Source organism: Pelophylax lessonae (assembly GCF_965119305.1).
Source record: "Pelophylax lessonae genome assembly, chromosome: 1".
Lineage (NCBI taxonomy): Eukaryota > Metazoa > Chordata > Amphibia > Anura > Ranidae > Pelophylax > Pelophylax lessonae.
Genome location: NC_138768.1, coordinates 267,076,978 through 267,104,669, shown reverse-complemented (window position 1 = coordinate 267,104,669; position 27,692 = coordinate 267,076,978). Strand labels below are relative to the sequence as shown.

General features: G+C 43.6%; 1 protein-coding gene across 1 annotated transcript in view; it reads right to left on the bottom strand.

The window, feature by feature from the left end:
- SLC25A1 (solute carrier family 25 member 1) overlaps positions 1 to 27,692 on the bottom strand; it is an 82,844-nt gene that overhangs the window by 30,348 nt on the left and 24,804 nt on the right. The gene's annotated exons all lie outside the window — the stretch shown is intronic.

Genomic DNA, 27,692 nt, shown 5'->3' with positions numbered 1-27,692 from the left:
GGTGGTACACAGAGATGAACAAATCCTCCTACAGAATTTTTACTTGTTTGTTTGCAGTCTTCTCCTCTCTACATCCGTTCAAAGTGCCAAATTTATAAAGCTTGTCTGAGATCTCAGAAAACAAAGGTGAGGAAACCTGAAGTTACACTCTGCAGAGCTTAGTGAGAATAGGTCTGAGAGCTGATTGGAGAGAACGGACACCCCCCCCCCCCCTTCACACAGCACACAGGGACACAGCAGAGGCTGTCAATCAGCTGGAGATCCCTCCCCTCTGTCACCATTTTTCTCTTGATGTTAGGAAAACGTGATAATAGAGGAATGAAGCAGCAAAAGACAGTTAGTGCTCTTAATTGAGACAAGTACACACTATAGAGGCATATGCTTTGTTCATATTTCATGTCTGAGGTTTACAACCATTTTAGCCTGCTAAATAGTTGAAGTTTAAGCCATGGGTGATGTTGCTGACACCATTAGTTAGACAAACCTCTACTGCAAAATCCCTGACAAGTTTTTGGTCATACAGAGACCCCACCTAGTTAGATGCAGTAATTGTTCAGTTATTCAGACAGCTGGCTAGTCAGAATAGAATAGCCATCAGGAAAGATGCTTTTTGACTTTTTTCTCATTCAGCCCACATCCAGAACTAGGGAAATCTATGCCTGTATGGTTAGTCGAACTCACAAAATCTTTAGTGATGTACTGATAGAAGACCACAGAAACCCCCGTGAGGTTTAGATTTGACTGCAGTGCACACATTCCCTACATTGAATAATGGCAGGTGTAGTCTTTACCAAGTAACTATAAATCTGTTAGTTTAACGTCTATGGTCGGGAAAAAACTGGAGATGTATGAAGGACCAAATAGAGGAGTTCTTGCTGGAAAAAAAAACAGAGCATGGACTCATGAAAGACAGAAGTTGTCAAAACCTGATTTCTTTTTATGAGGTGGTAAGTAAAACCTTGGACAGAGGAGTGGCTGTGGAAGTAGTATACTTGGATTTTGCAAAAGCGTTTGACACAGTCCCCCACACACGGCTTATGTGTAAGGTAAAGTCTACTGGCTTGGAAAGATCAGTTTGTAAATGAATAGAAAACTGGTTAAAAAGACCAAATTCAGAGAGTAGTGTTAAATGATTCTTACTCTGAATGGCCTAAGGTTATCAGTGGTATACCCCAAGGTTCAGTGTTGAGACCAGGGGTGTTGCTAGGTAGGAAAAAGACCAGGGGCTTCAGCCCAAAGGTAGATTTTATCCCACGACGCCCCCTTTCTGACATCAGAAGGAGGCGTGAAGATCAGTGCCAGGGAGCTTTGTCCGGAACTGGATTAAAGGTGAGTGTAACACCAATTAGAGCATTTTGATGGGGCGATACCCCTCGACCCCTTTACATTACAAAGCCCCCCCCCACACCTCTGGACCCCTCAACATTACACAGGGCCCCTCCACACCTCTGGACCTCTTTACATTACACAGCCCCCCCCCCCACTCCTCTGGACCCTTTTTGCATTACACAGCCCCCCCCCCCACACCTCTGGACCTCTTTACATTACACAGCCCCCCCACACACCTCTGGAACCGTTTACATTAAACAGCCCCCCCCCACACCTCTGGACCTCTTTACATTACACAGCCCCCCCACACACACCTCTGGAACCGTTTACATTACACAGCCCCCCCCACACCTCTGGACCCCTTTTGCATTACACAGCCCCCCCACACCTCTGGAACCCTTTACATTTCACAGCCCCCCTCCCACACCTCTGGACCCCTTTACATTACACAGCCCCCACCCCCACACACACACCTCTGGACCTCTTTTTCATTACATAGCCCCCCCCCCCCACGCCTCTGGACCCATTTTTCATTACAAAGGCCCCCCACATCTCTGGACCCCTTTTGCACTACACAGCCCCCACACACACCTCTGGACCCATTTTGTATTACAGAGCCCCCCTCCCCCACAGCTCTGCCCCTTCCTACCTGAATACAGAGGGGGAGGCAGAGCAGGGAGCAGGACAGAGGCAGAACTGGAGAGAGAAACACCAGCTCTGAATAGACAGCGGGAGTTGCCAGAGTTAACTTTCCAGGTGATTGGTTGCTAGGTGGTCCTAGAAACCAATATCAACTGCTGGGTAACTTGGAAAGATAACTCCGGCAGCTACCGCTCTCTATTCAGCACTGGTGTGCAAACTGCATACTATAGCTCCCCATTCCTCCCAACTTTTGAACTTCAGAATGAGGGACACTTGAGAGAGGAAGTGAACTGTGGCACGTAGCGAAATGGGTGTGGCTAAATTCTTAAAAAAACACACTTCCTTGTACTTATAACAAATCTCTGATTGCTGTCCCACAAGCTGGAGACTCAAGGACACAATCCCCAGTACAATCATTAAAAAAAAAGAATAAAAAACGCTTCCATTACAAATGGTTTTGTATAAACTGTGGAAGAGTGCGTTACACTAAGTGTGGAAGGATTTGTGCATTTGTGTGTACAGAGTGCAAGGTTCAGGAGTGAATTGTACAGAGTGCAGGGTTCAGGAATGCCTTGTACAGGGTGCAAGGTTCAGGAATGCATTGTACAGGGTGCAAGGTTCAGGAGTGCGTTGTACAGGGCGCAAGGTTCAGGAGTGCGTTGTACAGAGCGCAAGGTTCAGGAGTGCGTTGTACAGAGCGCAAGGTTCAGGAGTGCGTTTCATACAGAGTGCAAGGTTCAGGAATTAGTTGTACAGGGTGCAAGGTTCAGGAATGCGTTGTACAGGGTGCAAGGTTCAGGAGTGCGTTTCATACAGAGTGCAAGGTTTAGGAGTGCGTTGTACAGAGTGCAAGGTTCAGGAGTGCATTTCATACAGAGTGAAAGGTTCTGGAGTGCTTTTCGTACAGGGTGCAAGGTTCTGGAGTGCAATTCGTACAGGGTGCAAGGTTCTGGAGTGTGTTTTGTAAAGGGTGCAAGGTTCAGTAATGCGTTGTACAGAGTGCAAGGTTCAGGAGTGCGTTTCGTACAGGATGCAAGGTTCTGGAGTGCGTTTCGTACAGGATGCAAGGTTCTGGAGTGCGTTTCGTACAGGGTGCAAGGTTCTGGAGTGTGTTTCGTACAGGGTGCAAGGTTCAGGAGTACGTTGTACAGAGTGCAAGGTTCAGGAATTCATTGAACTGCAAAGACACCAATTAGTTAAATATAGCACACTTATCTTAAAATCTTGATTAGCAGCACACAGGAGCTGAGGGAAGAATGGCAGCATCAGATGGAACATAAATGGGTGCAGCCTACAGCAGGACATGCAGCAGTGTAACATTTATACAGCACTGCCAGTGATTGGTGGGCAATCCGAGGCAGCCGCAATGAGAGTGATTGGAGCTGTCAAATTGAAGCAGGGATGTCGGGGTGGGCGGGGCCAAAATGTAGGGCTCCGCCGCTTTGTTCCGTGCATAGTCAAACAGCAGCTGGCTGAGGAGGAAGGTGGCAGGGGGCGGGACCAATTGTAACTGCTGTATGTGCACCCACAGTGGTGTATAATTCAGATGAACACTGCTGAGGTATGTAGCCCCGAGTTCCCGGCCAATCCCAAGCCTTGGGACTCGGGGCTAAACATTTTAAATAAGCAATAGGAGACCCGGGGCTTTTTGGGTGCCCATTCGGGGCTGTAGCCCCGGTCAGCCCCCCTCCCGATGCCACTGGTTGGGACCCTTACTTTTTAATATATTTAAAAATGATATAGGGTCTGGGATTAAAAGTACCATTTCAGTCTTTACAGATGACACCAAGCTTACAGGATGTCTCCAATTTACAAGCCGACCTCAATGCACGGTTTAATTGGGCAACTATGTGGCAAATGAGGTTTAACCACTTGCCGATCAGCTGTTGTAGTAATACTGCAGCAGGTCGGCTCTATTACACGGAACAACGTACCTGTACATCACTTCGTGTAGCAAATAGTAGGGGTGCGCACGCTGATTGGATAGAGGTGGAGCCAATCAGCGGCCACCCGCAATTACTCTCCATGGAGACAGAACGGGAGTCTGCCGATGTAAACAAGGCAGACCGCTGTTCTGTCAGTGATAAACACAGGGATCCTGTGTTCCTCCTATTTAGAAACACAGGTCTCTGTGTTCATCCAGTAAGTAAATCCCCCATACAGTTAGAAAGCACCCCCTAGTCCCCATTCTCTCTCTCTCCTGATTGGCTGTGTTTGAGTGGCAGCAGCTGTGTCTCAGCCAATCAGGAGAGAGAGTCCCAGATGGCTGAGTCAGTTGGCAGAGGACATTGCTGGATAGAAAGGGGGCTCAGGTAAGTATTAGGGGGCTGGGCTGCTGCACACAGAGGGCTTTTTATATTGCATAGAATGCATTAAGATAAAAAAAAAAAACCTTCTGATTTTACAACCCTTTTAACCACTTGCCGACCGCCCGCCACAGTTTTACTGCAGCAGGCTGGCTTGACTGCGCGAAACGACGTAGCCCTACATCGGTCGTGCACGTGCTGCTGGGGGGCGAGCGCTTCCGCGATGGCTCCCCGATAAGAGAGAAGAATGGTCAGCTGTTGTAAACACAGTTGACCATTCTTCTCTCTGAAATGATCACAGAGCGCCTGTGATCCTTCTTTATAGGATCACAGGTCTCCGTGGTCATTTCAAAAGCCATCCCCCATACAGTTAGAAAACACTCCCCTAGGCTCACACTTAACACTTTGATCACCACTGTGTTAACCCCTTTCCTGCGAATGTCATTATTATACTAACTGCATATTTTTAGCACTGATTACTGTAGTAATGTCACTGGTCCCCCCAAAAGTGTCAAAAATGTCAGTTAGTGGTCCAATCTGTTCGCCACAATGTCGCAGTCTCGCTAAAAATTGCAGATCGCCACCATTACTAGTAAAAATAAATAAATAAAAATGACATAAATCTTTTCCCTAGTGTGTAGATGCGATAACTTGTGGCAGAATACAAATTGGCCTAAAAGGATGAAAAATTTTGATTTTTTAATTTTTTTTTTGGGAATGTCATATAGCAGAGTATGAAAAATATAGTTTTTTTTTTTCCAGAATTGTCGCTCTTTTTTTGTTTATAGCGCAAAAAAATAAAAATCGCACAGGTGATCAAATACCACCAAAAGAAAGCTCTATTTGTGGAGAAAAAAAGGACATCGATTTTATTTCAGTACAGTGTCGCACAACCGCGCACTTTTCCCTTAAAATAACGCAGTGGCGAATCGCAAAAAATGGCCTGGTCATTAACCACTTGCCGACTGCCCCATGCAGATTTACTGCGGCAGGGCGGCTCGGCTGATCTACCTGATTATGTGCATACGGTTTTGGTGGCGCACGCGCGCTCCAGCTGTGATTAGACACAGCAGGAGGCAGACCGCAGAAGGAGCAGAAGCTTGAACGCCGCCAGCCTTCCACGATCTTCGGCAATACTGACAGGAGAGCCATCTGGAATGTAAACAATGCAAGACGCCAGAGAGGCAGGGAAAGATTGTGTGATTCAGCTAAGCTGAATCACAGATCTCTCTCTGCCTCTGTTCAATCCTCCCCCCCCCCACTACCACAGTTAGAAAGCACATATAGGGAACATATTTAACCCCCTGATCACCCCCAGTGTTAACCCCTTCCCTGCCAGTGTAATTTATACAGTAACAGTGCATAATATTTAGCACTGATCACTGTATTAATGTCACTGGTTCCCAAAAAGTGTCAGTGTCAAATTTGTCCGCCGCAATGTCGCAGTCCCGATAAAAATTGCTGATCGCCGCCATTACTAACAAAAAAATAAATAAAAGGTCCATAAATCTATCCCGTAGTTTGTAAACGCTATAACTTTTGCGCAAACCAATTATTATACGCTTTTTGGGATTTTTTTTTTACCAAAAATATGTAGCAGAATACAAATTGGCCTAAACTGATAAAAAATTAGATATTTTTTTTTTTTTAATTTATTGGGAATATTTTATAGTAGAAAGTAGAAAATATTGGTGCTTTTTTTTTTGTTTATAGTGCAAAAACAAAAAACCTCAGAGATGATCAAATACCACCAAAAGAAAGCTCTATTTGTGGGGAGAAAAAGGACATCAATTGTATTGGGGTACAGCATCGCATGACTGCACAATTGTCAGTTAGAGCAAGGCAGTGCGGAATCGCAAACAATGGCCTGGTCATTAGGGAGGTAAAACCTTCTGGGGCTGAAGTGGTTAAGGGGCAAATCCTTCCAGAACTGGTTAACAGAGGCATGGACTCCAGAGAGAGAGATGTCATTTTACCCCTGTACAAATCATTGGTAAGACCTCATCTGGAATATGCAGTTCAGTTTTGGGCACCAGTTCACCAAAAAAAAGATATCAGTGAACTGGAGAAAGTGCAGAGAAGGGCAACCAAACTGATAAGAGGCATGGAGGAGCTCAGCTATGAGAAAAGATTACAGGAACTGAATTTCTTCTCTTTTGAGAAGAGGAGATTAAGGGGGATATGATCAACATGTATAAATACATAAGGGGTCCATATAGTGAACTTGCTGTTGAGTTATTCACTTTAAGGTCAACACAGAGCACAAGGGGGCACTCTTTACATCTGGAGGAAAAGATTTCTTCACAGTAAGAGCTGTGAAAATGTGGAATAGACTCCCTCCAGAGTTGGTTCTGGCTGGCTCACTAGATTGCTTAAAAAAAAAAAGACCTGGATTCTTTCCTAGGTGTACATAATATAAATGGGTAAAATTGATCCAGGGAATATCCGATTGCCTCTCGGGGGATCAGGAAGGAATTTTTTTCCCCTGCTGTAGCAAATTGGATCATTCTTTGCTGGGTTTTTTCCCCCTCCTCTGGATCAACTGCAGGTATAGGATTGTGTATATGGGATTGTATGATTCTTTTTCTGTTTTATTGGTTGAACTAGATGGACTTATGTCTTTTTTTCAACCTATGTAACTATGTAGGGACAAAAAAAGAAAGATATAGTGTTTTGATTTCATAGAAATGTTTACAGCAGGCCATTAAAGTGGTTGTATCCAGTGTAAAAAAACAAAAAACCCTGCAGGACAATGGCATAATGTGCTAGTATGCATCGCCTACTAGCACATTATGAAATACTTGCCTTAGAACAAAGCCCCCACACAGTCGCCCGGACACCGCTGAGGGCGCTGACATGTTCCCTCTGCGTCTCTTCCGTGTTCGGCAGTTCCGGTGCTGTGAGTGGCCAGAGCCGCGATGATGTCATTCCCGCATGTGCGCACGGGAGTTCACTTTCCGGCAAGGAGCTCTGAAGGTCCGGCAAAATACGCTGGACCTTCAGAACGCATGCGCCACTGGTGTCAGCGGCTGAATGCAGGGTGAACATCTCCTAAACCGTGTAGGTTTAGGAGATATTAATTTTACCTACAGGTAAGCCTTATTATAGGCTTACCTGTAGGTAAAAATTTAAAAGCAGAGTATACTACCGCTTTAACCTTTTCAAAATTGTATTCAAATCTGAAAATATTTTAACCTCTTTAACGCTTTGGATGTGTGTCTAGCAATTAAAAACAAGTTGTTTCTGTTTTGTGCAGCAGGCTCAGTGCATTCCTGTAAAGTGGTAGCTGCCTCATCACTTTTTTGCCTTGCAGGTGCCCCACCCCCCACACCCATTGCTTACCGGGTCCTCCTGCTTCGTCAGAGAGCCCAAGACCACAAAAACAATGTAAGGAAAGTCAGCAGGAGAAGATCTCCTCAGCTTAGTGTGAACTCAGAAACATTCAGCGCTAAGCATTTCCAAGTTCAGAGTTGTAAACATCCCGGTAAATTGCTGATCCGCTGGAGCAGAGGGTAACTGAGACATTAGAGTTCTAATAGACTACTGATGTCACCATAAAGAGTACCTAGGAGCGATCCAATGCTATCATACAGAGAGCTTGTAAAACAGGCCATAGACTGCTTGAATCTCATCCGGTTCAGTAGGAAATGGCTGAGATTTGAACCATGTATGGGCAAGCCGAATGTACCTAAGTTGATCGATCGATCAACTTGGGTAAAACCAGCCTGTCGGATTTGACGAAATATTAGTAGTGGCTGTTATAGCCACTAGTAGCAATCAGTGTGTTCTCTTGGCAGGGTTGGCTACCTCCGCCCGCCGGGAAAACACAATGGCTGCGCGGGAGAGATTCCCCCTTCAACACTGACTGTGTTGATGTAGGAATTGAGCAATTTTCTTTCCTGCAACCACTCCATCTATGGTCTGCTTTACTCTAGCTTTAGCCCACTGAAGAGCGGTCGGTGGTGCATCACTTATCAAAGTGTGTATGACAGGCAGTGAGGAGGTATTATGTCACCTCCTCACCACCTTTTTTAACTCCTAAAAACCTGCATTGCAATTGACAACATTGCATGTGGCTGCAGGGAGGCCCCATCCAAGGGCGTTAGAGGGGATCATTTTTGCCATGCCACGATGCAAATCGTGACCACAGCATGTGTACTGCCTTCGCAGCTTAAAGCCCCGTACACACGATCAGATTATCGAACAATCTGTCGTCCGTTTTTTGTGGCATGCAAGTCTGATGTGGAAAGTGAAGAGGTTATTTTCATACGAATTTTCCCGTACGACAGAATTCTACTTCAGAAGTGATGTCATGTGTTGGATTGCTTTGTATGTGTTCTTTCTCTCTGAGCATGCCTAGTCTTGCTCTTAAGATATTTTTCCGTCGAGATCTGAACTAATGAGACGAAAATCAGACGTTGTATTACGGACGACAAAAATTTTATAGCCTGCACATCAGGATTTTTTCGGCTGAAAAGTCGGAGTCGGCTGTCGAAAGCACCATACTAACAATCCGAAAATCGGCAGATCGGTCGTCGGACGAAAATTCCCTTCCGATTTTCTTATGGTGTGTACGGGGCTTTAGAGGGAGCTGTTGGGTGGCAGTAAAAACATGCTTCCACTCTGTGTTTTTACCACACCCCAACTGCAAGTGTAAGGTCCCTTTCACACTTATGCGACCTAAAAGGCATGCGATTTTACTGCAATTTTGTTGCGATTTTGACTGGACTTGAAGCAATGCCTATGTCTTTGGGGTTAAAATCGTCCCAAAGTAGCGCAGGGACTACTTTGAAGTCGTTGCGACTTGAAGTCATACAGATATGAACGGTACTCATTGGAAATCATGGCGCACAACTTGTCATGCGACTTTGCAGTCCCAAATCGCAGGACAAGTCGCACAAGTGTGAAAGGAGCCTAAATGGGTCCTGAGTATTGCTATCAAAATCAGGCACAAATTTAGTAAATTGCAACTGCTCTTCATATAGCAAAGATTTGCATTGTTTTTTGTATGTATTTGCAATTCTGCATATCTAACTGCAATGTGTTTGTTTGTTCAGATGTGTGACAGATACAACAAACAAGTTATACTTACCTGCTCTGTGCAGTTGGTTATGCGCAGGGCAGCCTGGATTTTCCTCTTCTCGGGTCCCTCTTTCCTGCTCCTAGCCCTTCCCTCCTGTGGAGTGCCCCCACAGAAAGCAGCTTGCTATGGGACACCTGAGCTGAGCTGCAGCCCCATGTGTCAATTCAGACACGAAGCTGCCATTTGCCCCCGCCCTCTCTCTCTCTCCTGATTGGCTGACTTTGATTGACAGCCGCGGGCACCAATGGTGAGACTGTGTCTCAGCTAATCAGGAGGGAGAGTCCCAGATGGCCGAGGGACTTGTGGACATCGCTGGACAGAGATGGGGCTCAGGTAAGTATTAGGGGATGCTGGGGAGGCTGCTACACACAGAAGGTTTTTTATCTTCATGCAAAGAATGCATGAAGACAAAAAACCTTCCTGCCTTTACAACCACTTTAAGCAGTGAAAGTGGAATTTATGAATAATTCTGCATAATCTGTTTCATAAAATGTATTGCTGTTGCTGCTAGATAAATCAGCTTATTTGTATATTAAATAGAGCAGTAAATGGACTGAGTTGGTACTGTATTTAGACTGCTGGTATACAGTCGGTGTATAAATCTATGGAGCTGGCCTCCTCCCAAAGAATAAGCATGACTCAGCACAGGCCACGATTCTGCTTTCTGATTGGTGAAGAATACACAACACCCCCTCTTCTTGTTCAGCAGGCAGCCAGCACAATCATTCGGTCTGCAGCAACAAGAGTGCTTATCTGGAATCACAATACAAATTTACTCCAAAGCTGCTATCTACCTATTCTGTCCTATTTACAAATACTAGAGCACAAAGAAAAAATAAATAGGCTTTTCTTTTTTTGTTTGCTTTTCACAAAGCATAGCTATAAATACTCTCATTTCAGTGAATGTGTAACAATTATCTATTAGATAATAAAAGAGAAAAAAAATTGCACATGTACTGACCAGTCAAAAAGCTTGGGTAATACAGAGAAGAATGGAACATAAGTCACCCGACTTCATTGCGGCTTGCATACGACTTCTTTAACGGAAGTCAATGCAAGTCTCTCTGAAGTCGTCCCCAAGTAGTGCAGGAAACTTTTTCTAATGCCTCGTACACACGCAACGATTATTGGCCGACCGATCGGCCGTCTTTTGTCCAGTGTTGTTTTGTTGGTTGGAATGTGCCTAGACTGCACACAAATTTTCTCGGCCAACAAAAACCAACTTCAGAAGTGATGTCATGTGCTGGTTTACTTTCCATGTGTTTTTTTCATCACTGAGCATGCCCAGTCTTGCTCATCAGATTTTTGTCTGCCGAAATCTGTACTGACTGACGGAAAATCGGCCGTTATGTTGACGGCCAACAAAAATTTTATAGCCTGCACACCAGATTTTGTTCTGCCGAAAAGTCGGAGTCGGTTGTCGAAAGCATCATACTAACAAGCCAAAAATCAGCCGATCGGACGTTGGCCAAAAATTCAGGGCCAACTATTGATGCGTGTGTATGAGGCATAAGTCAGAGCAACTTGAGTCACTCTGATTAGAACGGTTCTATTGCACTGAATAGGGCGTGACTTGTCATTGAACTAAGTCGCCTAAAAGATCATTTTCTTAGAGTTGGTGCTGCTGCGTCTCAATGTGATTGGTTGGTATGTTATCTTATGATAGATGCTTAGGCCTCATTGCACACTGAAGCTGATAAACTCACGTTTTTGTGAATTTGGGCGTTTTTTTTTTTTTTATTAATAGCCCTTAAACTCCCCTCTGTGTTATCCAATGTGTCCATGTGCATTCTGAAGTTTATCAGCAGGGGAATTTATGGGCTGTTGTCTGAACCGCCCTAAAATTGCATCCAAGAGCAGTTCTTCTGACCACAAAAAACGCTGAAGAGCGCGCATAAAGGTGGATGAAAGCTCATAAACGTGCTTTTATGAGTGTTCAGAGTTTTTTTTCATTGCAGAGCTGAATGTAAACTGGTGTAATTTAAAAAAACGCCCAAAAACGCTTACGCCCAAAGCATGTTTAAAAAACACTGTTAGGGCCCTTTCACACGGTCCGCCTCTGCAGGCGGATCCGTGTTGCTCAGCGGGGATCGATCCGCGATCCCCGCTGAGCCGGCGGATGACAGCTCCGTCTCCGCTTGCAGAGCGGAGAGGGAGGTGTCTCAGCACCCGCTGCCCTCTATGGGGGATCGGAGGAGAGCGGACCGCTTGTCCGCTCTCATCAGATCCGCTCCGATTACTGAACGGATGGAAAAATAGGGTTTCCATCCGTCCAGATTTCAGCACAGGATCGGATGCGGATGGCAGCGGGTGTCAGCGGAGGTGTCTCCGCTGACACCCGCTGCCCCATAGAGCTGCATGGAGGATCCGATCAGATCCGCCTAAAAAACTGACAGGCGGATCTGATCGGACCGCCCCGTGTGAAAGAGCCCTTAAAAGCGCATTTTTAAAGCAGCGTTTTCCTGCCAGCAATCAGATGTCCAGAAAGACTTTCAACATCCTGTGTGCATGGAGCCTAACAGTGAGAGCATAGATAGAGAAAAAAATGGCTAAATGGAAAATAGAGACAAAACTTTTTGTTATTCAGTGACAGGATGATAAGATACTATAGGATCACAACAATAAAAAGGGGCATATATGTGTGCACAGCCTATTGCATTAGGGTGTGCACCTCAAAGCTCAAACACATACATGTGTATATATACTGATGGTGTCAATAGAGCAGTGGACTCTGTCAGTAGGGCAGAGAGTAGTGTCAGGGCAGTGGATGGTGTCAGTAGTTTTTATTTTTTATTATATCTTAAAATTTTAGTATTTTTTAAAAAATTGTAGGAGCCATTAGGGGGCTTTGCTGAAATATCAGGGGTTCAAACAGGGGAATCTGCTCCAAGCAGGGTTATTAGGGTGTGCCCAAGCACACCTGGCACACCCTGTGCGCACGCCTATGATGTTGGGGAAGATATGGATGTAGCACGCCATAGAAACTATTACTTCTGTTCAGTCTTCTCAGTAGTAAATAACAAACAAAAGCAAGTTAGGGATCATATGGCAATTTCTGGAGGTAGAGTTAATAGAAGAACTGGCTCACTTAGCCCCTTCCTCTCTGGAGCAATTATTTTCATTTCCACAGATGCTAAAATCTGCATTTGGTAAAAAGCAGTAATAAACCCAAAACCAAAAATTTAATATACTGTATTGCAACTTACTAATCATTAGATGTGGTGGCCGCATTCCTTTTCTCTTTTTAAGGGTTTTTCACCTCTGTTTTCACCTGGTGATCTCCAGCTCACACTTTATAAGCAGCTTCAGCTTTGTTCTTTTGGGAAAAAGGTTTTACATAAACAAATAAAAGCTGACTATTGTAAGCACCCTGTCAGTAGTAAATGGTCTGTGTCATCCCTCTAAGAGCCTATTCACACAGGGGCAACACGACTTGCCGGGGCGACCTTTGAAGTCGCGGTGCACAGCTCATATCATTGAAGTCAATGCAAGTCGCCTCCAGGTCGCCCCAAAGTAGTACAGGACCCTTTTTCTAAGTCGGAGCGACTTGTGACGCTCCTATTAGAACGGGTCCTGTGCTAATCAATGGCAGCCGACCCACCACGACTTGTCAGGCGACCAAGTTGCCTGCAAGTCGCGCTAGTGTGCATGGGGACTTACTGCCTACAAAAGAAACAAATGCAACCATTTGCAAGCATGTGGACTTGACAAAGCGCATGCGCGCGAAACATGTAGTTGCGGCAACCAGAAAGCAAGATTGTTTATACACGTGACCAGCCCGACTTCCTGATCATCACTTCCGGTGACGCGATCCCCATGTCACTTCCGGCTATCGTGGAAGTAGTGGATGATTCGGGGACCCGACACAGGCAAGCCTTATCCATCGTAGGACTGTGCGGCGGCCGCGCACAGTGTCCTCTTTCCAGCCGTACAACGGCGCCAATGCGCCCTTCGAGGTACCCCACTCTCCACTCCACCAGCTATTTCCACTAGCCATCTTCCATCCAGTGGGACTTCAGCAGATCCCCAGGTAACATCGGCTATTATCTGCTGTAGTTACATCTCCCTTGGTATCCCACAGCAACCCAAGGAGGTGTAGGACTGTCGGGACTGTCGTGGTCAATATTTTAACCCCTTATTCATTTATGATTTCAATAAATACCATTGTTACCTTAAAGAGACACTCTCCGGTCTTTTATCCATAGAGGACAGATATTTATAGACACCAGTGAGCGCCACCCTCCTTTTACAGTATTTCCTGTTAACTACTTATGGACCGGGCCTATTTCTGACACTTGTTGTTTACAAGTTAAAATCATTTTTTTTTGCTAGAAAACTACTTAGAACCCCCAAACATTATATATTTTTTTTTTAGCAGAGACCGTAGAGAATAAAACGGAGAACGTTGCAATATTTTTTATCACACCGTATTTGCGCAGTGGTCTTCCAAATGCAATTTTTTAAAATTAAAAAATAAGAAAACAGTAAAGTTAGCCCATTTTTTTTCTATAATGTGAAAGATAATGTTACGCCGAGTAAATAGATACCCAACATGTGATGTTTCATAATTGCGCACGCTCGTGGAACGGCGACAAACATTGATACTTAAAAATCCCCATAGGCGACACTTTAGAAATTTCTACAGGTTACCAGCTTAGATTTAAAGAGGAGGTCTAGGGCTCAAATTATTGCTCTCGCTCTAACGATCGTAGCGATACTTCACATGTCCGGTTTGAACACCGTTTACATATGTGGGCAGGACTTGCATATGCGAGCTAACGGGGACAGGGCGCTTTATTTTATTTTTTTTTTCTATTAATTTTATCTATTATTTTTTATTTTTACAGTTTTTTAAAAAAAAAAAAATTTTTGATCATTTTTATTCCTATTACAAGGAATGTAAACATCCCTTGTAATAGAAATAAGCATGACAGGACCTCTTTATTGGGAGATCTGGGGTCAAAAAGACCTCATATCTACACTAAAAAAAAAAAAAAAAGTCATTTTTTTTTACGAAGAAAAAAAATTGGCTCTTTAAATGCATTGCTAGGAGACGACGTTTGATGTCACTCCGGTCCTCCAAGACCATAGAGTCGAGTGGAGGCCATCTTGTCCTCACTTGACTTCCTGCCTGTGAGGAGCGCGGACTGGATCGTTTTCCCGGCTGCCGGCAGGTCCGGTAAGCGGGGAAAACGTCCGGAAAGCGGTGGGAGGGGTGTACCTCTCCCGCTGCACTGTAAGGGTGATCCCACTGGCAGTTTCAGAAAATATCGGGTTTATGGCAGCTATCTGCTGCCATAACCCCGGTATTTAACGTTAAAAAGTACAGGCGTAAATTCGACGGTGGACGGTTCGGAAAAGGTTAATCCTGTCAAAGAAGCCCCAAAATCTTTTCTTGAACTGACCTGCACTGATGAGAAGGGGCCACTATTAAATATAATATGATTTCCCTTGTTATGCAATTCTGTGCAACTCAAGTCACACTAGTGTAAACCAGCACTAAAGCTACAAATTGATTATGCCATAAAAATGCATACTCGGTTCAGCTCGGTATAATCTTATGGGAAGATTTTTGCTAAATCTAAGGGTCTCTTTAGTATATTATGGCTTTAGTAGTTGTAAATGTAGAAGGTTCATTCTCTGCATTAAGGGAAAAAAAACTTCTGTGTGCAGCCCGGTATAATCTTATGGGAAGATTTTTGCTAAATCTAAGGGTCTCTTTAGTATATTATGGCTTTAGTAGTTGTAAATGTAGAAGGTTCATTCTCTGCATTAAGGGAAAAAAAACTTCTGTGTGCAGCCCCCCAGCCCTCCCCTTATTTTTAACTGATCCCAATCCAGCGATGTGATCAAGAGCAGCGGCCCTCTCCTCTCCCTCTTCTCATTGGACATGGGCGCAATGGCTCCTGCTGCTGTCAATCACAACCAGTGAGCAGAAAGGGGTGCTGAGCCACACTGAGTGTCAATGGAAACACAGAGAAGGAACAAGCCTCCATGCGTGCCCCATAACAAGCAGCTTGCTTTGGGGCACTTGGCAATGGGGAGGAGCCTGGAGTGCCGACGAAGACCCCAGAAGAGGATCGGCGCTGCTCTATGCAAAACCATTGAACAAAGCAGGTAAGTATGACAGGTTTGTTATTTATTTATTTTAATTTTAAAATCGCTTTAAAAGTATTGTTTATTTTTAATCCAAGTATTTTCTTTGGCCAGAAGTTTCTGCTTAAAAATAAGCATTTCATTTGGGTAATGGTATTTCAGGAAACCTGTAATGTAAAAAGCATGAAAGCTGCTACTGTTGGGATCTACATCTGAAAATGCCAGATGCCTGGCTTTCATACTGACCCTTTTGTTTCAAAATCTGGAATCATTCATTTGAACCAAGCATCCAGATTAGGACTTCTGACTTTATGACTGTCCTGTTCATCATATTGTTCTGTTTCAGCCATGGATGCCCCCTTAACTTAATTTGTGACAGGTTTCATTTTAGACCCCCAAGACTGTCTTCAAAATGAACAGATTTGTTGGAATCAGACCTATATAGCCCAGAAATGTTCAAATACTGATAGGTATATCAGTGTGATATGACCACTTGTGTCTAAGAATATATTGGTAAAAAAAAAACACTTAGAAGATAGTGATCAGATTTGCACATTTCTATCTTTCAATGGTATTTTTTCCAAAGATAGTCTTTTCGTAACTCAGTAGGAAAATAAGTTAAAAAGCAAAATATCCCTGAGGATAAAATCAAGGCAGCAAAAAATTTCATCCAAGGCAAAATTAGTCTTTGTGATGAATGGACCTCACGGTCCTTATTAATATCCGAAACCACTTTCACATATTAGAGCACATTTCTTCATCTTCTTAAGTGCTTTTAGTCCTGAGAAGTAGTTGAAGATTCCAAACATCTTATTGTTAAATACAAGAATGGACATATAAAACAAGAAAGGACCCCAGGCTTTTTTTTCAAGAAAGGCAAGATGATGGTGGGGGTAGAGAGGAAGTACAGAGATCACGCTGAAAGCATGTGCAGACAAAGGTGCTGGTTATAGGCAGTAAATGCCTTGAAAGACTCCATAAAGCACATGTACTCAATTATAGACCAAGCATTTGTGCTCATTTATCATTGGAGGAATTCTGTTAAACAAGATATGCAACCAAACTGGCTGCAAACAATAACTTCAATTAAAAAACTCATACACTAAAAGTCTCCATACCTCTATGGGATAATCTACATGAGGAATTTTAATTTTGTGCTACAGAGAAATGTAAATGACTGGCAGTCACCTCATCTGCTATGCAATGAAATCAGTGTGCTGATAAAAAATGCAGCGTGGGATTAAAATCCCCCATACTGTTTAGCTTCAAACACAACTAAAACACACGTGAAAAATGAAAAACAAATGTAGGTGTCTGTGCCTTTTCCTTTCCCTGCACTATATAGCGCCTTGTCAGTGAAAAAATAAATAAAAAATATTAGGAACATTCCCTATTTTGCCCTGTACTAATAAATCCGCATAATTTGTATTGTAGGACGTTAGCACAGGGACCCTCTTTTAGAATGCCAGTTCACGGAATTCAAACTAGCTGCTCTCGCCATACAAAGAAACATAAAGAGATGGTTATACAGTATATAATTATTTTAACAGCTGCTCATATTTAAACCATGTCCTGTTTTTTTTTTTTTTTTAAAAGTCTGGGTTTGTTAAAAACAAAAAAGTTTATACATACCTAGATGGATGCAGCATTGTTCTGAAGCTGCATCTATCCACCACCAGCTCTAAAGCCTCGTACGAAGGATCAGATTATCGGACAAATTTTCATCCGTTTTTTGTTGCATGCTAGTAGTCTCTTTTTAAAAGTGAAGAGGTTACTTTTTACCTATTTTTTTCAAATTAGTTTAATAATACAAAAGTACTTTTCAAAAAAATATTAACACAATAATTAATTTCTCTCTTCCCCCACGAACCCTCCCTCTCCCCCTTCACTCTTCCACTACTTGTCTATTCCCCTCTTGTGCATCCTCCCCTTCATCTCCGTACTTGTCCCTCTTTCTCCCCTATTCCCCCCAAATTTCTGCGTATTTGCTAGTATTTTTAAGTTCTGCCCATTTATTTGAGAAACTCTCTGTCTCACTCATCTACCAAAATATTCCATGTTATATGTATATTCAATTCTTTTGAACCAATCTCTAAGTGTGGGGCTTTCTGGTTCTAGCCATTTGTTTGGGATTGCGCCCTTTGCTACATTTATCAAGTTTGGTATGATTGTACTTTTATATTGTTTTTTTGATTTGTCAGATTTATGAAATAAGCAAACCCATGGGTCATCAATAATATTTACTTCTGTAATCTCCCCGATAGGTTTTTGCACCTTCTGCCAATATTCCCGGTTCTTAGGACAGTCCCACCAAATATGGGTCATTGTGCCTTTCATGTTACAGCCCCTCCAACATAGTGAAGATTTCTCTGGTTGGCATTTCTGTGCTTTTAACGGTGTTATATACCATCTCGATAGACCTTTATAGTTCATTTCAATGGTATTTCATCAACCGCTAGACTCGACTATGGACAACACTTTTATTTACTTCTTGTTCTTTTATTCATGATCCGATCTCTTTTTCCCATGTCAGACCTGCCATTTAAGTAAGCATTTTATATATCTGGGATATACAGTGTTTTACCTTTGTTTGTGTGTTACATTATTTTTCCAGTAGGTTCAAATCCTTCTCAGTTCTGATAGGTCGTGGCAGTGACCTATTAAATTTATTAATTGAAAATATCTCCATTCATTCAGAGACATGTTTTCCCCCTTAGTTTTGAGTTTGTAACATGGCCTCCTTGTGTAATGTCTTTTAACTGCGTATTTTTTATCCAGTTACCGAATTGTGTCTTGTTTCCAGGTGCGAAATAATTTGTGCCTTCTAGTGATAATAATGGTGAATTATATTCCCATTTAGCTTGTCTATGTATCGTGTCCCATATCTGGTATACAACTCTGGTAATTTCATGTGTTTCCCTGTATTTAGGTGGAATCCAGATGTTATCTAATTGTGTTTCACTTAACTTGGTTTCACTCTTAACTCATCTTTTATATGAGCTTGTTTTTGCCTATTCTATCATTCGTGAAATTATAACTGCTGTGTAGTATCTTTTAATATCTTGTGCTGCTAACTCCCCTTGTGATTTGTCTTTACTAAGTGCCATGTACCGTAACCTTGGCTTCTTTCCCTGCCAAATTAACTTTAATATCATTGTTTTAACTATTTTAAAGTATGTTTGGGTGTGGGATAGCTATTGATAACATTTAAAATTTATATAAGATTTTGGGGAGTATTATAATCTTGACCATGTTTATTCGGGCCAGCCATGAAAGTGGCCGTGGTGATAATATATGCTTTTATATAATTTAGTAGGGGGATGTAGTTGGCATGGTATAAGCACTTTATCGAAGAGACTAGGTTTATCCTAGGTATTTTTTTATTCTGACTTCGCCCATGTGAACGGAAATTCCTTTTGTAGAGCTAGCTCTTCTCTCTTACTGAGCCCAATATTCAAAATTTCTGATTTTATTAGATTGATCTTAAAATTTGAGAGTTCCCCGTATTTTTTTAGTTCTTTTGTTTGGAAGTGTTATTCTAGGGTTAGTAATATAAAATAGAACGTTGTGACGTGAGCATATGCTGCTACCTTATGTTCCTTATCACCCACTTTTACTCCCCCTATATCTATGCTCTTCCATATGGTGGCTAATAAAGGTTCCGGCGACAACAGAGGCGAGAGCGGGCACCCCTGTCTTGTCCCGTTATTCATTCCAAAAGAAGGTGAAAAATTTCCATTTACTTTTACTAATGCTGTCGGATTCCTATAAAGTGCTCCTATCCATTGGTTCATCCTAGGGCCATAACCCAGATCTTCTATTCTTTCTAGCATAAAGCCCCAGTCCACCCTGTTGAATGCTTTTTCTGCATCTATTGACAGTAGTAGTTCTGGGGCCATAATGCCCCTAGATTTATGTAGGAGAAATAACATTCTTATCCCATTATCTTTCCATTCTCTACCTGGGATGAATCCAGTCTGATCGGCGTGGATCCATTCGGGCATTAAATCTTTTAATCTACTTGCTAGCACTTTTGCATATAGTTTTATGTCAGAGTTTAATAGCGCTTTTGGGCTATAACTAGAGCACAAGGTTGCATCCTTTCCTTCTTTTGGTATTACCATTACACTTGTAATGATTCTGCTCTCATTTCCTTTTCTTCTCCTATCCCATTCATGTATTTGCATAGTTTTAGAACTAATATTTCCCTACACTTTCTATAGTCGCGTGTCTTAAATCCGCCGGGGCAAGGGCTTTTTCCTGTCGCTGAATTTTTTAGTGCCATCATTTTCTCCTCCTGTGATATTGGTGCCTCTAACACTTGCAGTTTTTCTGTTGATATTCTAGGTAATATTTGCTTCCTTTATATATATTTGTATCTTTTGATTTATTTTTTGTTCTGTTTCTTGTGACCCTTTTTGGCTCACTGTGTATAGTGCATCATAAAAACTTTGGAATGCCTTAGCTATTTCTGTTGTTGAGTGTACCATTTCTCCTCAATTATTTTTTCTATATAATTAACCAACTTTTTATTCTTTTGTATTTTAAAGTAAATATTTCCCTGTTTTTCCCTTTTTTTTTTTATCTTTCTCTGGCAACTCTATTAAAGGCTCGTCTTGTCTTCCATTAGTTCTTTTAATTTATCCCTTTTTACTACTAGGGTTTGGTGTATCCAAATCTCTGCTCTCTTTTTATGTTTTTGTTCTAGCTCATGTATTTCTGTTATTATTCTATTTGTGTTAGTGGTTCTTTCCTTTTTCTTCCTAGAGCCTATCGAGATCAACACGCCCCTAATGTATGCCTTAGGGGCTTTCCAAATCATAGCCTCCGATATACCTGGGGTTTCATTGTGTAAGAAATATTGTTCCAGTTCTTTTCCTATCTTTTTCCCTGTTTTTACATCTTGTATCAGTTCATCATTAAGCCTCAAAGTATTTATGTATTTCTGAGGTCCTATAAAATGTATTTTCATCATTACTGGGGCATGGTCTAATAATGTCATAGTTCTTATTGATGTATTGACCATTGGTCCTAATAACCTATGAATAATCATAATATAATCCAGTCTTGAGTACGTCCCATGAACAGGGGGAAAAAAAGGAATAATCTCTCTCCCTAGGGTGTTGGACTCTCCACCTATCCACTAGTTAACAGTGAAATAGTTATTTTCTCACTGTTCTAAGTTGATGACCTCCTATCTGCTGTGCAAGGGACGTACAATCCAAGAGTGGGTCCAAGCAGAAGTTAAAATCTCCTGCCAAAATGAGTTTACCATTTTTAAACTGCATCAGCTTCTCCAATACTCTTTTCAAATAGCCTTTGGGGGTTTTATTTGGGCAATATACGTTTGCTACTGTACATTCCGGCCCCTGTAATTGTCCCTTCAGACTTATGTACCATCCTTCTGTCAACCAGTCAGTCAACCAGTCTATCTTTCAAGGAGACCTTACCCCCTTTGCTCTCTTGGTTGGTGAATCTCCATAGTACCATATCGGATAGTATTTTGAGTTTAATCTCACATTTGTATCCTGTGCTCTGTGTGGCTCTAGTAAGAATATTATATTAGTAGAATAATGTTTGAGTTCTTCTAATACCTTATGTCTCTTGATTGGCGTATATAATCCTCTTACGTTGTATGTCAAGAAATTTAGGGTATTCATGTTGTCTCGCTCTCTCCTCCAGTGCTTTACCTTCTGCCCCTTCCACCCTTGGTCTAGACTGAAAACGGGTGTTGGGACATTTACTAGGGGTCAAACAAAGAGGCTCAATCCAGAGATTAAAAAAATATTTTAAGATTTTTGCACATAATTTCCTTCTTCTTTGCTTTCCCACCCTTATCCCTATATCCCCCCCCCCCCTTTGGCCCCATCCGTTCCCTCCCTCCTGCCCCCTGCCCCCCCAATACCTTCTGCTGATCATGGCAAGATGTAAATCTGACTATATCATGGTCCTAGAATAGTATTGTGGTGTTCCTCTTGGGCACCTCCTTGTCCCCCTACTCTTTATTCTGTTGGGTGGTGCTCTATCCAGTGCACTCATTACTTCACTCCCCTTACCTATGGGAATTAGTTTCGGGGCCTGCTAGAGAGCCAGATTCACCATCCTAAGTTTCCTAACTTCCTCTCCTCCCCTCCCAACCACCCCCCCCCCCCAAAAAAAAAAAACCCTCTCAGCAGTTCTCTTTGCCCTAACTTCTGTTTGAGTTTGAGGCCAATCGCCACTGTTCGTTTTTATTTCTTCTTTCTTATCTTCGGACTAACCCAATATATTTGGTATGGGAATTTCCATTTTTTTACAGAAGCCCTGCAGTTCTTCCGGGAATCTCAATTTTGCCATGCAGCCTTTCCTCCAGCCTACCAGACACACGGGAAAGCCCCAATTATACCGTATTTCATGGTTTTGCATCAACTCCAAGAGTGGTTTCAGTAATCTTCTTCTTAATGTTTCTTGTGTCAGATCTGTAAAGATCTGAAGGGTGACATTTTCGTATTTGACTGGTGTCCTTTTTTAAACTCTCCCAAATTTGAGCTTTTTCTTCATAGTTCTGGAATCTTATTATTACATCTCTTGAAGCCTCCACTGCCATACTTTTTGATTTTCTTATCCAGTGTACTCTATTTATAACTGCTCTACCTCTCCCCTGTCTAATAATGGGTTAAAGATTTTCCTCATTTTATCTGTTAGATCTTCCCCGTGTGTTGATTCTGGTAGGCCTCGTATTCATCCTTCTATTCTGGTTTTCTTGGTCTTCCAGTTTATATGCCAGGTTCCTCTGTTCCATTTTTAGATCTTTAATTTCTCTTTTTAACTCATTTATTGTTTGTGTATGACGATCTTGTATTTTTTCCATGTCTTCAACACCTGACAATATGTGGCCTAGATGGCTATGTATTGTTGCCATTTCTGACTTTAAAGACTTTTCTGCTTTTTCCACTTTTGTAGGCAGTTGGGTGTTCATGTTTGGTCCTTCTCTGGGTCACTCTCTAAGTCCTGTTCCATTCCTGGTTGCCCAAGGGTATTTGTAGCCATGTTGTCCACTTTTTTACTTTGCTTCTGCCTGTCTTGCATGGGTTCCCTGTTATTTTTCTAATACTTTTGCTTATCTGGGTCATCTTCTGTGTGCCGTGTACTTTTTAATTATTCCAGGGCTTGAGCTTGACTTAGGTGGTTTTATGGTGGCTCCTCCTTTTGTTGTTTTGCCTTTCATAATTATCTATTTTTATTGCTCGACTCCCTTAATTCGCAGACCCCTGTGGTGTTTTTTTTGTCCCCCCGTATAGTTTATTGAGTTCACCAAACAATCAATGCTAAGCAGAGTCACATAACAGTAGACTTTATGTAGGACCACTCTTGCTGAGGGGATCTGCGAAAGAGATAGTTGGCATACATTGGAAGAACCGAGAAATATTTTGGGTCAGGTAATTCCTGTGGAGTTCTGCTTGCCTGTCTCAGCATGAGTTGTTGTGCCTATAGATGTGCGGTCCTGTATGCTTCCGTTAACCTGTGATGCTTCGGCTCTTTCTGGGGCTCCCCGGAGTGCCCCCGAGCACCGCCGATCGCCATTCGGCTGTCCTCAGGCATCCCTGCATTGACTGCTGAGTCTTGGCGGGCGCCGGCCTGCCCGGACTCCTGGTGTCCGCCAGGAATGCCGACCAGCCCGCCTGCCGACAGACCGGCTTTTCGGCCCACCGCTGCTTCAACCAGTCATGCCGGGAGGCACCGAACCCTCTCAGGCGGGGAGGAAGTGGAGACTGCGCCGGATTAGATGGAGGGGATGGATGGGGTGGAAGGGAGGCCTCACGGATTCAACTGCATTAGTGGATGGCTGCCTGGAGCTTCTAGCACGAGTTCCCTACGTGCGCCATACGTAGGCTCCTTACCCGTCTGATCAGCATGAATCACTTCTGAGAAGGGGTTACTCACGAAAATTCTCGTATGACAAAATTCATCTTCAGAAGTGAGGTCATGTGTTGAATTGTTTTGTATGTATTCTTTCGTTTCCGAGCATGTTTAGGCTTGCTTTTTATGATTAATTTTTCAAACGAAAACAGTACTAAATAGCCTGCACATTCAGTTTTTGTCATCCGAAAATTCATAATCAGCTGTCAAAAGCACCATACTAACAATCTGAAAATCGGCAGATTGTTCGTCGGAAGAAATTTTACTTCCGATTTTCTTATCGTGTGTACAGGCCTTAAGACTGAGCGAACAAACACCACTGATCGTTAGATTCTCAGCGAGCAGTCACTGGCTCTCTTCTCTGCCCCTCCAGAGCTCAGAGGAGCACTGGGCTGTGGAGGGGCCGGGGGCGGCTGGCTCAGGCTCTCAGTGGCTCACCGAGAGGCTGAGCTAGCTGCCTGTTGAGGCATCTGGGTGGATCCTGAGCTTAAAGTCGGGATCTTTCCAAAGCCTAGTTCTGCTGAGTGATGTCATACCCAAGAAAGCTTTGGCTATACTTCTCCTTTAATTAGACCAGAGATGTCCATTAAAGGGAGGAGTGTTTATAGTCATTTAATTTTTTTTTCATATATACAGTACATGAACCCAACAAATAAAAATGGGATTTTTGACTTACCGTAAAATCCATTTCTCTGATGTTCATTGACGGGACAAAGCTCCTGTCATTCTTGACCATTGGGTTATGCTGCCCCCTACAGGAGTAGCACACTAGGCAGAAAAAACTTCTGGCTAAACCCATGGGCAGTCCCAGTTTTGTTACAAGCAGTGTTAGGAGAATGATAACTCCACAGAGGGGTGGGTGCTGTGTTTGTCAATGAACATCAGAAAAATGTATTTTATGGTAAGTCAAAAATCCCATTTTCTCTTTCGTTCATTGACGGACACAGCTCCTGTCATTCTTGACCATTGGGACTTCCCAAAGCAGTGTCAAACATGAGGGGTGGGGAAACAGCAAAAAATTCCCAAGGCTAAACAGTAGCCAACCAGGCGACAGGGGCTCAACCAAAACAACTGGAGCCCACCTGAAAAAAACAATACATCCTCAAAGAGGATCAAGTCCTCTTAACAGCAGCCTGCAAAACCTTGCGGCCAAAGGAAGCATCCGCAAAAGCCAACACATCCACTTTATAAAACCTTGTATAAGTGTGCACCGATAACCAGGTGGCCGCCTTGCAAACCTGCGTCCTTGAGGCTTGATGACGGAAGGCCCAGGAGGCATTAAGCGCCCTAGTAGAGTGCGCCTTGACCAGTAATGGGAATAACGGCCTTAAAAGTAAATGGCGTTACTAACGGTGTTACTTTTTACAGTACCTAGTAATCAAATGAATTACTGTTTCCCCCGTTAGTAATGCCGTTACAGTTACAATAAAATGACTGCATTACTTACTATAATTGCAGTGGCCAGCAGTGGAATCCGATCCGCATCCAGTGAGTGAGAGAGTGAGTGGAGCTGTCAAAATCAGACACTGATGTCAGGGTGGGCCGGCCCCGCCCCCTTGTTCCTTGCATAGACAAACAGCAGATGGCCGAGGTGGAACCATCCTTTCCTGTCACTGTTTCTGTCTGGAGCTGAATCAGTACTGCACTCAACGGAAGAAGCAGAGCCTGAAGGCGGGAACTTCAAAGTCTGACAAGAGGAGAGCTGCCAGCATGGCGAGTACGCTGACCTGTCTACCAACCCCCACTCACCTTTCCTCCACTCAGTGTCCCCAGCCCAAACCACTTGTACAGGTGTGCGGTAAGCAGGGGAGGGAGAGACATCTATCCCTGGAGCTATGAAACCGAAGGGCTCCTTCTGATGTAAGATGTGTGAGGAATAGGACGCATAGTTCCTTTGGGTTTTTAAACTTTGCCAGGCACTGTGATTATATGGGCTACACTTCTATATTTATTTATCCTTTGCCAATTGTTGCCATGCTCTTCCTCCCCTGACCAGAGGTCTACTTTCCATTATGCTGATTTTTTGGGGAGGGAGGATAGATAGGAGGTACTCATCCCCACCTTCGGAGCCTGTTTCCCCTGGTAGACAACCACAACTGATAATGATTGGCTTAGGGTTAATTTCCATCGTTTGCCAACCAATCACATAAAATAGTGTAGTTTAGTGTACAATGTTTTAAAATAATAATTGATTCTATTTACTGTCCATTTCATTCATATTTAATATTGGGGCATCCAAGTTATTTGACATATTTGATTTTTTTTTTTTTTTTAAGTAACGAAATAGTTACTTTCCCTGGTAGTTAGTTACTTTTTTACTGATGTAACTCAGTTACTTCTTGTGAGAAGTAACTAGTAACTATAACTAATTACTTTTTTTAAGTTACCTGCCCAACACTGGCCTTGACAGGGAAAGGAGAAACCTGACCTCCTGATGGAATAGGCCTGAACCACCGTCTGGCTGATCCATCTGGAAAGGGTTGCAGAGGACGCAGACATATAGAGAATCTGACTTCCTGAAAGACTCCATAGCTGCCAGGTACAACCGAATTGCCCAGACCACATCCAAGACGTGCAAGGCAATTACCTTCTGATGTTTAGGACTGTAAAACAGAGAAGGCAACACAATGTCTTTATTCAAATGAAAGTCAGAGACCACCTTAGGAAGGGAGAACGGACAGGGGTGAAGCACCATCTTATCCTTGTGAATCACCAAGGTACGCAACAGGGAGTGTGTGGCCAAAGGTCGTTAGAAGAAGACGGCCAAAGCCGATACCTGGCCCTTGATGTTCAACTCCCCCCCCCCCCCCCCCCCCCGTTAAAGGAACGTTAAGACCTGAGCCACCAAGAAGCGATGATGAACCCAAAGAGACTCACACCATGCAATGTAAGTCTTCCACGTAAAATGGTAGATCTTCCTAGAGGTAGATATCCTAGTTTTTAACAACGTAGGAATCACCGACTCAGACAAACCTCCTTTCCTTTAGTACCTGGAATTCAACAGCCAAGCCATAAAATTCAGCGACTGTAAAGCTGGATGGAAGATTGGTCCTTGGGACAGCAGATCCCCCCTGAGAGGAAGCTTCCAAGGAACGTCTGCTACCAGCAGCACTAGATCGGCGTACCAGGCCTGGCGAGGCCAGTCCAGTGCCACTGGGATGACCAGAATCCCTTCTGCCTCAATCCTGCGTAGGAGTCTGGGCAGAGGCTTGAGAGAAGGGAAGGGGTAAATCAGAGGATACTTACCCCACGGGGGCCACCAGCGTGTCTGTGGCATCTGCCAGAGGATCCCTTGACCGAGCCACAAACTTTTGCACCTTTCTGTTGAGCCGAGACACCAACAGATCCACCTTGGGGGTGTCCCACCGGAGACACAGCGGATGAAACACCTCCGGATGAAGGGACCACTCCCCTTGGTCCAGGGCCTGCCAACTGAGGTAATTCGCCTGCCCATTTTCCACCCTGGGAATGTGTACAGCGGAGGGCTGGAATGAACCGTTCTGCCCACCATAGAATGCTGGCTACCTCCAGAGCCACTAGGGTACTTCTTGTTCTCCCTTGGTGGTTGATATAAGCCACGGCCGTGGCATTGTCTGACTGAATGCACACCGGGCATTCCTGAAGACGATCCCTCCAATGATCCAGACATCGTCTAATCGCTCAGAGTTCTAGGACATTATTCGGTAGTCTGGACTCTTACATTGTCCAGATCCCCTAAACAGAATGCCTGCCGAGGACGCCTCCCCAGCCGGACAAGCTGGCATCCGTGGTGACCACTGTCCAACACAGGGGGAGAAAGGATTTTCCCAGCCGAAGAGCTGGAGAGTGAAGCCACCATATCAGGGACTCTTTTGTTCCCCGACTCAGCCGGATCTGATTGTTCAGAGACTGCGGAGACTTGTCCCATTTGGTCAAATTCTCTCTTTGCAGGGACCTCGTATGGAACTGTGCAAACATAACCGCCTCAAAGGTAGATACCATCAGACCCAGCACCCTCATGCAAGTCCGGAGGGATGACCATTTGTTGGACAGCAGGAGGCGAATTGCAGCCTGCAATTTCTGGAGTTTGTCCAGAGGAAGGAGCTCTCTGGCTACGGCCGAGTCCAGAGTCAGGCCCAAATAGTCCAGCTTTGTAGACAGAACCAGGGCAGACTTCTGAAAATTCAGAATCCAGCCGAACTCCCGCAGATTTCGTATTGTGATCTCCAGGTTCTCCACCAGAGCAGAGGGAGACTCCGCTCGCAGAAGGAGATCGTTCAAGCAGCCCAGAACCATGATCCCTCGTTGGCGTAGCAAAGCTAGCACCGGAGCCAACACTTTTGTGAAGACCCGAGGAG